The sequence below is a fragment of the Varroa jacobsoni genome, unplaced genomic scaffold, assembly GCF_002532875.2.
Source record: "Varroa jacobsoni isolate VJ856 unplaced genomic scaffold, vjacob_1.0 scaffold_847, whole genome shotgun sequence".
NCBI lineage: Eukaryota > Metazoa > Arthropoda > Arachnida > Mesostigmata > Varroidae > Varroa > Varroa jacobsoni.
The window spans coordinates 202134-215432 of NW_019213749.1; the positions used below are offsets into that span (position 1 = coordinate 202134).

A 13299-nucleotide genomic window follows, 5' to 3' on the forward strand; every position below is an offset into this window, starting at 1 on the left:
CTCGAACCCTTATTTCGTAGGAGCCGCATTTCTTGAACAAGTTCTCAAGCTTATATGGCGAAATTCATAGAAGTTAAAATTATCCTTAGCGGCCAGATTTAAGGATTTCCCGTGAGAGAGGATAATTTTCAAAAAAATATAGTTTATGGACTTAAAAAAGTTAAAAATTATTTGTACATTTAAAAAATATTATTGTTGTCATATTAAAATATTCAAAGAAGTGTCCCTATGATGTTGCAACACTAACGTTTTTCTTGTTAGACTTAGGGACACGTGGGGCTCTAGATTCGAAACCTGGCATAAGCACATTTCGTTTTATGTTGATAGCCAGTTGTCTAAAGCGGTGAACACAGTGAGAGTACAGGGTAAAAACTAAAAACACTTTAGATTTAAAAAATTAGGTAACTTACAAAAACGGTCAATATAATATTCACATTAGATTGTTCAAGGGAAAAACATGCAATGTGAGATAATATGTATAATAACAATAATCGATCTAAATCTAAAATATATTATATATTGCACATAGGTTCCCCTCCCAAATCAATTATCTCTAGTCCAAGAAAATATTTTCTTGGATAGATTTGGCTGTTACAGTGCCTCTGAGTCTATTGCACACGATCTAAATCGGCGATAGGGAGCTTTGATAGAGTGATGGTGACCAATTTATCGAAGCACTCCAGATCAAACTATACATTTTATCAGCTAACGCCATATATTCGTTTATAATTATCGAAATACTCTAATACCCATTTGCAGAGAGTTTCCTCCCAATTGTGATTATTTCGAAACTCTCTTCCTACATATTTTGTATGTCAACCTAAATTATGAAAATTGAAGATTGCCAGAAAATTCTAAATGTGTAGAAAGTTCTATATTTCCTTTAATATCATATTGGTTTGTGTAAGGAGTAGAAGGTAGGTAATCCAGAAAATAAATGCTGGAGTTTTTGCTATTTGAACTTTTTTTTCTAGAATGTTCTGATGACTTTCTGTATTAGAGGAATAATAACGCATCAAGTATGTCTTAATTCAGCAAATCTATACAACTGGATTTTGGAAGTATCTGGCAAATTACTCAGGTTCCGATTGTTGTCACATTTTTTGTCAGATGTGAAATGGTTTACTAAATAAACAGCTTGAAGCTTTTTTTTCATTATTAAAGGATCTGGTGATCACGCTCCATCTGAGCACTAGTACCATTATAATTATTGGATATAATACGAAAAATCAGATCAGTATATTTCATTGCTTCAAATATGAGGAAGACATCATTTGCTTCTATTCATTTTTTATGATTTTCTTTTAAATTTCTTATATTGTGCAGGCCCCAGTCAACTTTACGGACTGCATTTAACTGCGTGTTCCTCAAAGAGCGCCATTTTCAGTCGTTGCAAAAAAACTAGCAAAATTAAAGCCAGTGGGTCTTCTCTCTTATAACATTTCCCGTTTTTCTTTTGGAGGGTCGAACACGTTAACTGTTGGTCTAAAACTTTCAATTCGCTAGCTAGTTATTAATACTGCCCCCTTGCTGAACACCTATCGCTTTGCATAGCCATGCATATAAATTCCGAATATGGCTGGAAGAGTTTAGCAGGAGAGGCCATTGTTTTATAAACGGCTGAGGAATTAATATTTGCACGTCATCGAGTATTATACAGGCGGGATTTAAAATACGACCATTGCGAGCTCGGATTCGAAATCCTTAGAAGTTGTCTTCAGGTGCTACTGAGGTTCGATGTTGAGTACTAAGTAGTTCCTGTAATAAATGCGACTCACTGTCGTTTCTGAAACTTTGTTCGGTCGAATAAATTCGTGAACTCACGTAAACAAAGAATAAAGCATATCTATGGAGCTCGTATAATAGAAACAAGCAGGTTCGAAAGATGTATGGAAGATACTAATAAAATGGGTATAAGCATAATATGAGCGTTACAAGGGCATAGAATCAATGTCTAAACGAACCAACAGTAATAATTGAAGAGTCTGGTTATGTAAGATAAAAAGAGTATAGTACCTCTTATGCCATTCAAGCGTACGATACGAGCATCGGAGATGTTCAGAAAGCAGAAGATAAAAACCGGTCCAATATAAACCATGGCCGCGAGCGATAAGGGCCATTTTTATAATATAAAGCTTCTAATGTCCAAATATCCAACACATGAAAGACTTTCACACATAGAGACCGTGCACAGTAAGACTCATAAATCGCTGTTCGCCTATATGTCATTGTTCCTTTCTCCGTAATTATGCTGTATAGTTATAATGTTTAATCGATTGCTGTCCTAGTTTATTGCAAAAAGATTCATTTGAACCCGCGTAATTACAGAAGGCACAGCGGTGCATTTAGGTAGGTCGAGGTTACGCTCCATCTAATCTGAACACGGTACAATCGTTAAATCGTAAAGACCCGTTATCGTTGCTACTATGCAATCCTAGCAATATTACTAGCTATAATAAATCGGCGCCATTTACCAGCGAATGCACACATTCTAACGCTAATCGTTGGGGCATGCTGTTTAGGCCGAGTCACTACGTGCCAAATTATGTTTACATACTTAATTAACAAAAAAGATTCCCTTTATCCATACAGACTATCTGGTTTTTATACGACTGGAAACAGCGATTTCATAAAACTTACATGAATATCTACAAGTTGAACTACTGATTTGTTATTGCATGTTACCGCTAGATGGCTCTGCGTAACAAAAGCTCGTGCACACTTATCTAATACGTGTTCATTTTGCTATTGCAATGCAACAGTTTCCAGTACCTTTTTGGTACGTATGAATCATGACATTGAGCACATCATTCATGCAGCAACTTACCTAGACATGGCCTGAGCAGCCTTTCCAGTCTCTTGGCCAGCCAATTCGTTTGCTATTAAAAGAGCAGTATCATTCCTCAGTCGTTCCAGCTTCTCCTGCAAGGACACATCCTGCGTTGACGGTCCCATAACCCCCATAAAAACACTAGCTCCACTCACAACGTACAGGAGAAGCACGATTGATAAGCCGAAACGAATTAAGAGTGGTTTTAGCCAAGGAGATGACTGAAATGCCTCTTTGAAGCGTGCTACAGCCATGGCGTCCCCTAGGGGGTTGTCGACAACGAAACACCAATGCAATTCAGAAGCACTCGTTGAGCCGAGGTCAGTGAAACTTTTCCTTCTCGTCTTGGCCAACAAAAGTCTAACCTTAAGTCAATCGGACTTCTCGAATCGGACAGCAGCGCTAATCCGGGGAGCAGATATGAAACACGTGTTTTGGGCTAGATCAGTGCTTCTTCCCTTTCCTAACCGGAACAACGATAATGAATACAGATGATTGTAGCTAACTCCAATACAGAGTTCTGCGCATTACGTTGCCAGGTATATTTCGGCACTTACACAAACACTTTTGGGAAGGTATCTTCGGCTGTCGTCGATCCAACGACTGCGCTGATACTCGTAGCAACTGTTGAGCGAAAACCTGTATGAAGAAATGTGAGTATCGATTTTTGCTTAGCATAAAATTAACACCAGTCAGTCAGATCCAGTTAAGTAATAAGGGGACATTTACCTTACGCCATTTACGCGTACTACTACAACAAAGCTGAAAAAGAAAATCATTGACTACGGTGCAGTGGTAACGAAGCTGCTCGCCACTGTGAAGGACCGACCGTGGACGATAGAAAATTCAATGAGGAATTCAAAAGGGGCTAGCTCAGACGATGCGATTACCTAACATGAATTAAATAGATGCCAACAGGTTCATCGCTAGTTCGGCTCAAACTGAATTATGAAAAAAGTAAGATGTCTACCACGTATTTTTTTAAACACTAACTGTTTGTAGCTTTTGGTCTACCTGGGGATCACTGACCAACATTTTGGAAAGGGAAATATATATTTGTAAGTTTTGCTATTTCTTAAGTGTTCAGCATCTCATTTAGGTAAGTTTAGAGCATGCTTATGTGCAAAACATCTAAAAAAATATGAAGAGTTAGTCTAGGCGAAACTATGTTTTAAAAAAAAATCACGATACGTTTAGTAAAAACGTAGGTTAAGGATGTCAAATAGCCGTGTACTGCTTGAGTGTTCTAAAATTGGTAAATTCATCATGCGCGGTGTGGAATGTGTCCTTTCATCCCAAGTTTACAATACGATGCAGGAAGCACTCCAAGTATCGGCTGTTTCCGAAAAGTGTAATATCAAAAAGGTTGAACGGTTATCCTAAATTTAACCACAACCTAAGCACTAGGTTAACCATCAACACAAGACACAATAGAGAAAAGCATCTAACCTAAATTAGCGTCTTCAAGTCCGAGTCGCCGTACTGCCCTCCGGATTTCGACCGGCAACACGCTTTTGACGCTGCCTAAATACAGAATACCCGTACTCACAAAAATAGGTGGAGAGGGTATTCTGTCGTAATGTAACAGAGCCAGAAGGAGGGGCGCAGCTTCGTGAATCGAGGAAGAGAACGAGAGGACTCTGGTTTAGGGCTGCGTTTCCGTGTTCACGAGGGGCGCCAGAGAAGGGGACCACGAACGCTGACCCTATTGTTACCAGTGTTGTAGGCAGTCCTCTGTATATCCTCTTTCTCTCTCACCCTCGAAAAAGTTTTCAGAGGTGGTGCGTCGAGCCCGATTTATTGGGCTTCGAAATGCACTGTTACATTGGCTAAACTGGTCAGTTCTATTAATTTATCTCCATGAAAGACATACCAATAATATAGTAATTGAAATACAATAATTTTGACGCGCTGATCGCAATCGAAGTCATATTGAGGCATTTTTTGCCAAACCCACTCTTACTACAATACAAAACACAAAGGCCAGCGACCTCAAAAGGTTCGGAAAGGGTAGAGGTCGGATACTTCCTCCTAACTACACACCTCTACCCTGGGGACTTTGACAGAGCTAAGTTCGACGTCGGCGACCTGTGAAACGCCATCTTTCTTCTGCATTATTACGGGCCGGCCTAGTGTCGCACATCAATAAAGAACAGCTGGCTTGAGAAATTTATATTAATTCGCGCGTAACTCTCTTGTCTTTTGTTCATCGATTTTAATGTGATGTCACACGATACTAATCTTTCGTTTCCATATTCTCTTACTGTTTACAATTCCCTATTTGCTTTTTTTCATCTAGTGTAAGACGTATAGTAGATGGGTATCATCATTTTTACGAAATTATAAGTGTTTTTTCTGTCGCTGTCACTTAAGCGCCGATTTTAAAGGCTTTACAGCGGTATTGGCTCTATCATCGATCGATTGGACAAAATGTAAAAGAGTGAGAAGTACCGATGGCCACATCTATTCGTCTAAATCATTGTCGGTTGCGCATATATCATATGTAGGTTATCGCCAGCATCGACAGTCTAGACCGTGCCTTATTCGTCCTACGGTAGATTATCTCGGAATCAACAAATAGGCTATGCTAGTACAACTGACCTAAACCCTCTTTATTCTCGGCTCAGAACGAAACGCCAGAGCTGCTTTCTCGATCTGCCGAAAAGTTCGGCCACAACCACAACCATTATGCAAACTGATGGCAACGACCCAAAGAACGCGTCGATAGGTTTCATTTAAATAAATGTAGGTAACATGTCGATCGACGATGCGCCTTGCCGGCCTTATATTGCGTCCATGCTACGCCAGGTTGCCATTTCTCTTCCGCGCTGAATACGACTGAAGGACGAACACATAGTACGTATGCCTGCTTATAGTTGAATAATTCAAAAAATTGCGCATTCACTCCCTACCACGCGAAGGTAGAGTTGTAAATCCATTCATATAGTTGGGTACCTCAATGTGTCAGTAGGTTAAAATGACATGTTGCAAAGAACTCCATCATCAGCGTTCACGTGATAGACAAGGCATGAGCTAATCGATATCGAAAACACGAGCTAGAGCGTTACTTCTTCAAATCGGTCACTAAAATATGTTCGGTACTAATATTCGATGATAATAATCACGATAACTATCATGAGGTCAAATGAAGGTTGGCTAAAATTTAAACTTAGCGTGGTCCACGTTCAAAAAACGTTTGTTTAATTTAAAAATTTTTTTGACTTGGATTATTTGCATCGACTTCAGTAAGTTTGTTTGGAATGTTAAGCGACGCTAGGAGAAGTTAGTCACAGTTCGATATTTTTGAATTGATAGTACCATGTATAACAAATAGAAGAGAGCAATCATCAATAAAAATTGATTTCAAGGGCCATTAAAATTCGAAGAGTTAGCAGTATTTTAATCGAACTTGAGGCTCTGTGAAGAAACTTTTAGTGAACCTCTACCATTTATTTTTTGTTCCGAAGGGTAATACATGAATCCGTATTTGCAGAAAAAGAAAAAACGGTATTGTTCGGAAGGTTACGCTCGCTACTAATAAACTTCGACTAGTTTCTTGCCAAAGTTGACCTCGAAATCGCAAAATAAAGATATCTTCATGATGTAAAGCACTAACTAGTAACAAAGCTCTGGACCAACCAAAAAACGATTTAAATCTCTTTACTTTGAAAAAAACAAAGGTATATAAAAAATGAATTAATATGAAAGGTAGGTTAAGATTTTTTTAGATATTTCTCTCGCTTAATTTATATATATGAACGCTTAGCTTTTTTTTTTACTTCGGTGAAACTGGGACTAATTCGAAGATTTTCTTATCTGTGTTTCTGCCGTAAATTAGTACTACCATATGTAGCAAAATACCTTCGGTCAAAGCATGGGTCGTGCTGGCATTTACACCGCTGATGTTCTTGATCCGAAACATCTTAAATGTACTCATGATTTACGTGCGTAAATTTCGTACAGCTTTAAATGCCTGTCCCGAAGAATGAACTTTGTAGAATTTATTCGATCGCAAACTTACCGGTGGTGAGCTCGTTTACTTATTCGCCTAAGAAAGTAAATAAAGTTCATAATATGTTGTTAATGAATATGCAATTAGCTTCATGTTCCTGCCGGTACACCTTCCTCTTTGGCCCTTTTCGCATATCCAATTGGCCTAAGTCATTAGGCAGAAGGCTATCGTGACATACAAATGTTATACTTGCTGCTACCAGCTGACCTAAATCGAAGCATGTACAAAGCTTTTCAAGCTTTTGCCAGTTACATTAAACAGATAGAACTAGCTAGGTGTTCATGCAACTGAGCCCTAATACTTCAGCTGTGTCACGACGCTTGTACATCAAACCGGATCGGCCTCATCTCTTCGAATTCGCGAAGACCGTTACCGTCACAAAAATGCCTTAGTTAGGTATGTGATCGGATATTAATTACTCAAGTAGAGTACGCATATTCTTGCATAAAAGAAGTCGAAGCCAAAAATAACCCATATGAAACGGGTCCGTTGCCCAAAGATTTCTCAACGCAACGGCAAAACAACGGATGCTACCACCAAAATTGCGCGCGTAGAGCTCGTTACCAAAAATTTTTCTGGAAGGAACGTGCCACCACATTCGCTGGAATAAACAGCTACATACTCCTCGTACAATTCGCATGACCCTTTTTTTTGGTTGTTTTTACATTGCAGCAATAAAGTAGAGTCCTTATATTTTACTAGAATTTAATCAATTACGGTACCTCACACATCCTGAGTGGACAGGAACACTTGAATACTCCACATTGTTTTTCATGCAGCTAAACTGTGATAATGAATGAGAGAAGTTATAAGAGTTAATGATAAGTCCATTAGATTTTACGACAGTGACGTTTGATCTTAGATGTACGATGCTCTCCAAGTCTCTAAGCAGAGGAGAGCTTAGCTTGGCCCATTTACTTACTTACTTGCTTTTAACTTTATTATCGCCGTTAATAAGAAACTATACAAAACTTATCGGCATTGTTGTAGAAGATGCTCGGGCCCCAAATCCCTGACTTTGCGTTTAAAACCGCCTCATATAATTTAGGCACATTTAGAAAAAAAAAATACAGCTGTGTATCAATTTCAATTGCCGAGTTCTGCGGAAACTTTTAAAGTTATAATTTTTTCCATATTTGCACTCGATCTAACGTGACATGAGCCTATTCGCGAACGTGTTGAATACACCCGCAGATATACCTACTGACTCTAATAAACACTTAACAATTCTTTACTCAAACTGTTTAAAACGGTCTCGTATTGCGCGGAATATACTTTAGGTCTCGTTTTAAATATACGTGTAGCTATCATAACCGAAACGGGTGTACAGATTTTTTTTTTAAGAAACGCCTGTATTCACTCATATGATAAATAGAAATGTATATGTTTTCTGATCATTTTCTTATTCGTAATCAATAGATCCTTTATTACTACTTAGCGTAATAGTCAATAACGTACTCAGCTGTAACGAGCTGTTAGTATGAATGAAAAATGAATTACTAAGAAAAAATATCAAGTCATTTCATTTAAATTTACCAGTCTACGCACACTGATTCAGAGATAATAAAGTATAAAGGAGCTTTATTTAAAAACTTACTCAAAGTCCCTTTTCGTCATCAAGTTTATTATTCACTCAGAATGAATGCCATTACTGTGACCTGAATACACTTAAGAAGATGTATTTTGACAGGTTAGTGCATCCTTAGCCTTTTGTAAGCTCAGAGACCCATGTTTTTTTTTTTGGAAATCTGTTCCGTTGAGTTTGGTCTTCATCCATGCCTAATTTCCTAATTTTTTTCTTCCTGTAGATCGTCCTGCAGATTACCTGATTAATTGAAATTACCTTTTATGGGAAAGCAAGACGATTTAGCTTTATAGTCATGTCTACAATACACGACCTCAAGGTTTCAAATTCGAAAAAAAAATAATATTTAGGATACCAAATTTATGTCGTAGGTACCCGATTTCTGTTAATAAAGGTAAAATTTTGCGCAACGTAACGTTTTACAGCGCTTCGTTGCTACCACACTCAAGACCCATGAACAAAATTTTTGGACGCATTGTTGGCCATGCAATGACAAACAAGCTCTTCTATTAAACGCCCAAATAAAAAACTTTTCTGTTACGGCCTAGGTCATGATCCCATTGATGTGTGGAAATATACCTCAGAACCATTCTAAATTGTTACGAAGTGACTCATATCGATGTTACTTTGTTCGCCTATGGGTGCACAGAAATCAACCACTGATACCAGGGTCAGAAACGGCTCTATGCAAAACAAACGTTCGACGCAGACGTATCAGACACACTATACCTATAAGCATAATGTATCACATCAAACAATCCATAATAAGTCCATGCCTTATCAACACGAACTAAGAGAACTCGCTAGTCGAAAAATCTGACACCTTGACGCTGGAGTTTCTAGAAGAGCCTTACGATGATATAGTCTATCAAGTTTATTTACTCTTTAAAGTTTGATATATGTAAATTTGATGCCACAAGTAAGATGTCTTGTTGTACATGGATTAAACAAACAAGTAGGGTTCAAAATAACGCGGACTTAACACCGTTTTACCAGTGTTTAACAGCAAAGCTAGTAAAAATAGTATTCGAAGCAAATCTTTGCATAATCCTACTAGGGCGATTAAGGCCATGTTTGTATAATAAACCACCAAGCGTTCTCGTTATATACGGAAAAATCATCGTGGTTGCTACTGAAACAATTACAGGCCAACGATAGAAATCAGGGTCACATCTCTCGAAAAGTTTAGTGATTCAGAGAAATCAGATGTATTTCTGTGTATTAAGTACTCATGCCGATCTTGAGGGACTGATAATATTAACTATCGTAAGCATATTTGAGTCCAGAACCTGAATAAAGTATCCGGAAAGGACCTACAATAATGATCGGTCTACGCTGCTGTCAATAGGAGAGAAATAATTCTCTAAGAATAAACAAAATAATGGATATTTATAATATTGATTATAATATGTGCGTCAGAGTAAGACATACGTGTTTAACAGAAATTCGAATTGGTCGAACGCTTTTTTAGTTAGCCGCTGCCTATCAGTGGTAAAATCAAGCTATCAAGAGCTAAACTATTCATCGTGGTTTCAGGTGTAGCATTCGTTTGTTTCCTTTAAACTCTTTGAATTTTTTTTCCAGTCAAGATCCCGAGAGCGATTCTCGGTCATATTTTAATCATTTCCTATTCCTCATTCATTATTATTGCATTAGATATCGTCATACTTCTAACAAATCTGATAGTAACCCGAGCGTTTACGATGCAGTGATTGGCGTAATTTATGTATAAATTATAATATAAAATAAAAAAAAAGGTCTTTAATTACATACAATAATACGTGTGCATTATTTATGTACTGCCAGTGCACTATGTTTAGGAAATGGATGGGAACGTTCATCATGGAGTTCATAAATCTCATTACGAGTTTTTCGCATTGTTCCAGTTTGTTATCTGTTTTAAGCTGAATATAACAACCACAAGATCGCTGCCAAAAGCCGGAAGATAGATGTTTTACTTTAACAACGTTAATATCGCGTCAACGAAGTGAAGTCCCGTAATTCCCCTAGCAAACACTAGGAACAACTTCACTGTACAACCCAGAAGTCAATTTCCCTACAACAGGACAATAACCCGTCCCGTTAGGGAATTTCTCCATCGACGGCGTAAATACGCAAAATTCGCTGTACACAGAGTCACCTCAAAGCTATTCCGACGTACTGTGTTTGCGCTCCTATCTCGCCGATGCGACAGGAAAGACAATGAAACACCATTGAATAAGCACACGCGGACAAATATAGCTACTGATGATGATGATTAGTTTCATGACGGTAAAACACTTTGAGAACGGCCTTGCGATGGGTAGCCTATGACGTTAGAGGTCATCTGTTTGGCTATTCAGATTACCATTCGTTTAACGTTTCATTCACCCCCTACAGATTTTTTATCGTCCGTTTGTCCTAAGGACACGTGGGTTTGGCCACAAGCGGGGTCATCCCGGAACAGGAAGGAACTGGCAGTCACGTTGCCAATAAACCTACTGTGTAGCAAAAAACAGCGATCGTACGACCCATAGGCAGTTATGACCTTACGAACCACCGAAGCATGCACTCGTGCGAATACTGGCGTTTTCGTAACTTAGCTTTTAACTGAAAATAACTGCAAATCTAGCATGCATGAGTACGTAAATATAACCACCGGGAGTTTTATATCGCTAATGCAGTGTTGTGTCTAAGTAGAAGAATCATACCGACACGTCTAATTAGAATGCACTACTAACAGTACTCTTGTTTTATGAGTCAAATACTAGAATACATGTATTTATATTGGTGCCTCAATGAAAAATGACTTCAACGTGAAAAGAATTGGCAATATTTTTCATCATTTTTGCTTTGATTCAAAACACGTCGCCCCACAGAGTTCAAAGACTTGGCGGAACATATTAGTCACTGGATAATATTTAGATGGATTAATATAACAGGTATATATATGGCTACAACCAGGCTTTTAACAGCTGTAGAGGCCTTTTGGGATCAGTGCAACCTCTCAGGTGATATTTAACTTAAATCAGTTATACAGAAATTGCTGTTGATTAACTTAAGCTCTATTCGCGTGTAGCGTACATGTATTGTTTATATCAAGCGTGTACATACATACGATCCGTTGGTCATAAATAAACTGGGTTCGAATTTACTGTGCGCCATACCCGATATTTTTTTGTGGCAGTCTATACGTGCGTGTGGTTACATTAGAATTTGCTACTTTTTCCAGTAAATACAGACTGTGGCGTTTGAAAACAGGAAAATTGATAAACCACACTGCTATCGCTTAGAAAGAGGAGCAGACAAGCGCTACATATAATTTACCAGTGGGAAGGCCAACGCGGAAGTAATAGATTAACGATTATGGCAACATTGCGTCGCGCTTGGACATTGGGACATGAGCAGATCATAAAGACAGTGGAGCGAGCACGCTACGCTGGATTTGACAGGACCCGCCGCTGTTTCCACCATGTTTTCGACAATTCTTGTCATCTGACCGCATGATAAATATGGAGGTGCGCACGGAGTCGGCGCATATGACGCACTAGCAGCAAATTTAAAAGCTTTACATTTAGCTTTTGTCGATAATCACTCCGAATATATAAAGGTCTATAAGAAGACTACATAATAGCTCAAAGTTATAGCAATGGAAGCAAAGATGTTATTCATATCAAGCAAAATCCAGTTGCCAAAATAAAAGAAAAGAGTGCAATCCGATAAGAGGGATCGACCAGAATAAGTGGCTAGTAACTAATTGGACTACTCCAGACACGAATACCGGGGTAAAGTGCTTCAGGTTATTTTTACTGACTATACGCTTTAAATATTACTGAATTAAAGTGCGCTGTTGTTAAAAGATTAATACGCAGAGCCAAACGGATCCCAGATACAATACACGAAAAAACCAGATCTAAATTGTGCCGTAGCTATTCATATAATTGCAGAGATTAGGGTATGTGAGAATCATGATGCACTTTATGCATCTATCACAAATGCTTAGTGTCAACAATTTCAGTTTATGTAGCGCTGCAACAAAATCGAACTGAGACAGGCCAGTGGCAATATAGGTTAGACACAAACGAATGTAGGCGATGCTTGCAACCATGCGCAATCAAAGAATCCTGACAGGAAGTACGCTTACGCCCGAAGATAGACCACTTGACGTGTCCCTAACTTTCGTAGGCAAATGGGCTACCAGTGCACCATTGCAGAGACTGGGGATCCAGACACAGAAAGTAATTTTTTTCCAATTGGATCGGAAAAAAACGCCAATCTTGGACACAGATCAGAAGCAGGACTTACGCCTAAACGTTCATAATATTGGAATCGAAAGTAAACGCAGCATATTTCTTAGAGATAGCTGGGAAGTGTTGCTATGTAATGAAACAAAAAGTGAGTAAATAAGTAATTATAGGAAACGAGATAGCGCATCGCGACTGGGTGGAAAATGACGATAGTTTCGCATCACTCTTGTCATAGGCTACACAAAACTGGCCGAAATTGAAAACAGCATTTAGTTAAAAATAGCCTAAAAATTAATTGTTAAGGAACTGTAAATAAACGCTAATTCAATCCGCGCTAGAAGTAAAGATCGGCAGTGGTCATATAGCGGCAAGATATACAACGAACGTTTGTCGATAATGAGAGAAATATAAAACAATGGGCAACGATATGGTATAACTAGATAGCATACGTCGCTTATAGGCATAAGGCAATGCACACGGAATTGAAGCGTACCGTAAAACGTTATATCCGGAACAGAACAGAAAATTAATTAAAAATAATTAAACATTTCTTCATATCAAAGATAATTTAGCTCGATACATTAGTCATATCTCCGATCCATAAATAACTATGACGCTAAATAGCAACAGAAATGATTAGGCAGCA

General features: G+C 38.3%; 1 protein-coding gene across 3 annotated transcripts in view; it reads right to left on the reverse strand.

Moving 5' to 3' along the window:
• The window catches only part of LOC111264331 (uncharacterized), a 10748-nt gene extending 6401 nt beyond the window's left edge, over window positions 1-4347 (reverse strand). For all 3 annotated transcript variants that reach the window (XM_086970039.1, XM_086970038.1, XM_086970036.1), the window contains exons 1-2: window positions 4280-4347; window positions 2828-3469 (exon numbers count right to left, since the gene is read on the reverse strand). The gene's annotated coding sequence lies outside the window, so the exon portion shown is untranslated. The remainder of the gene's footprint in view (window positions 1-2827; window positions 3470-4279) is intronic.
• Between the last annotated feature and the right edge of the window lie 8952 nt (window positions 4348-13299).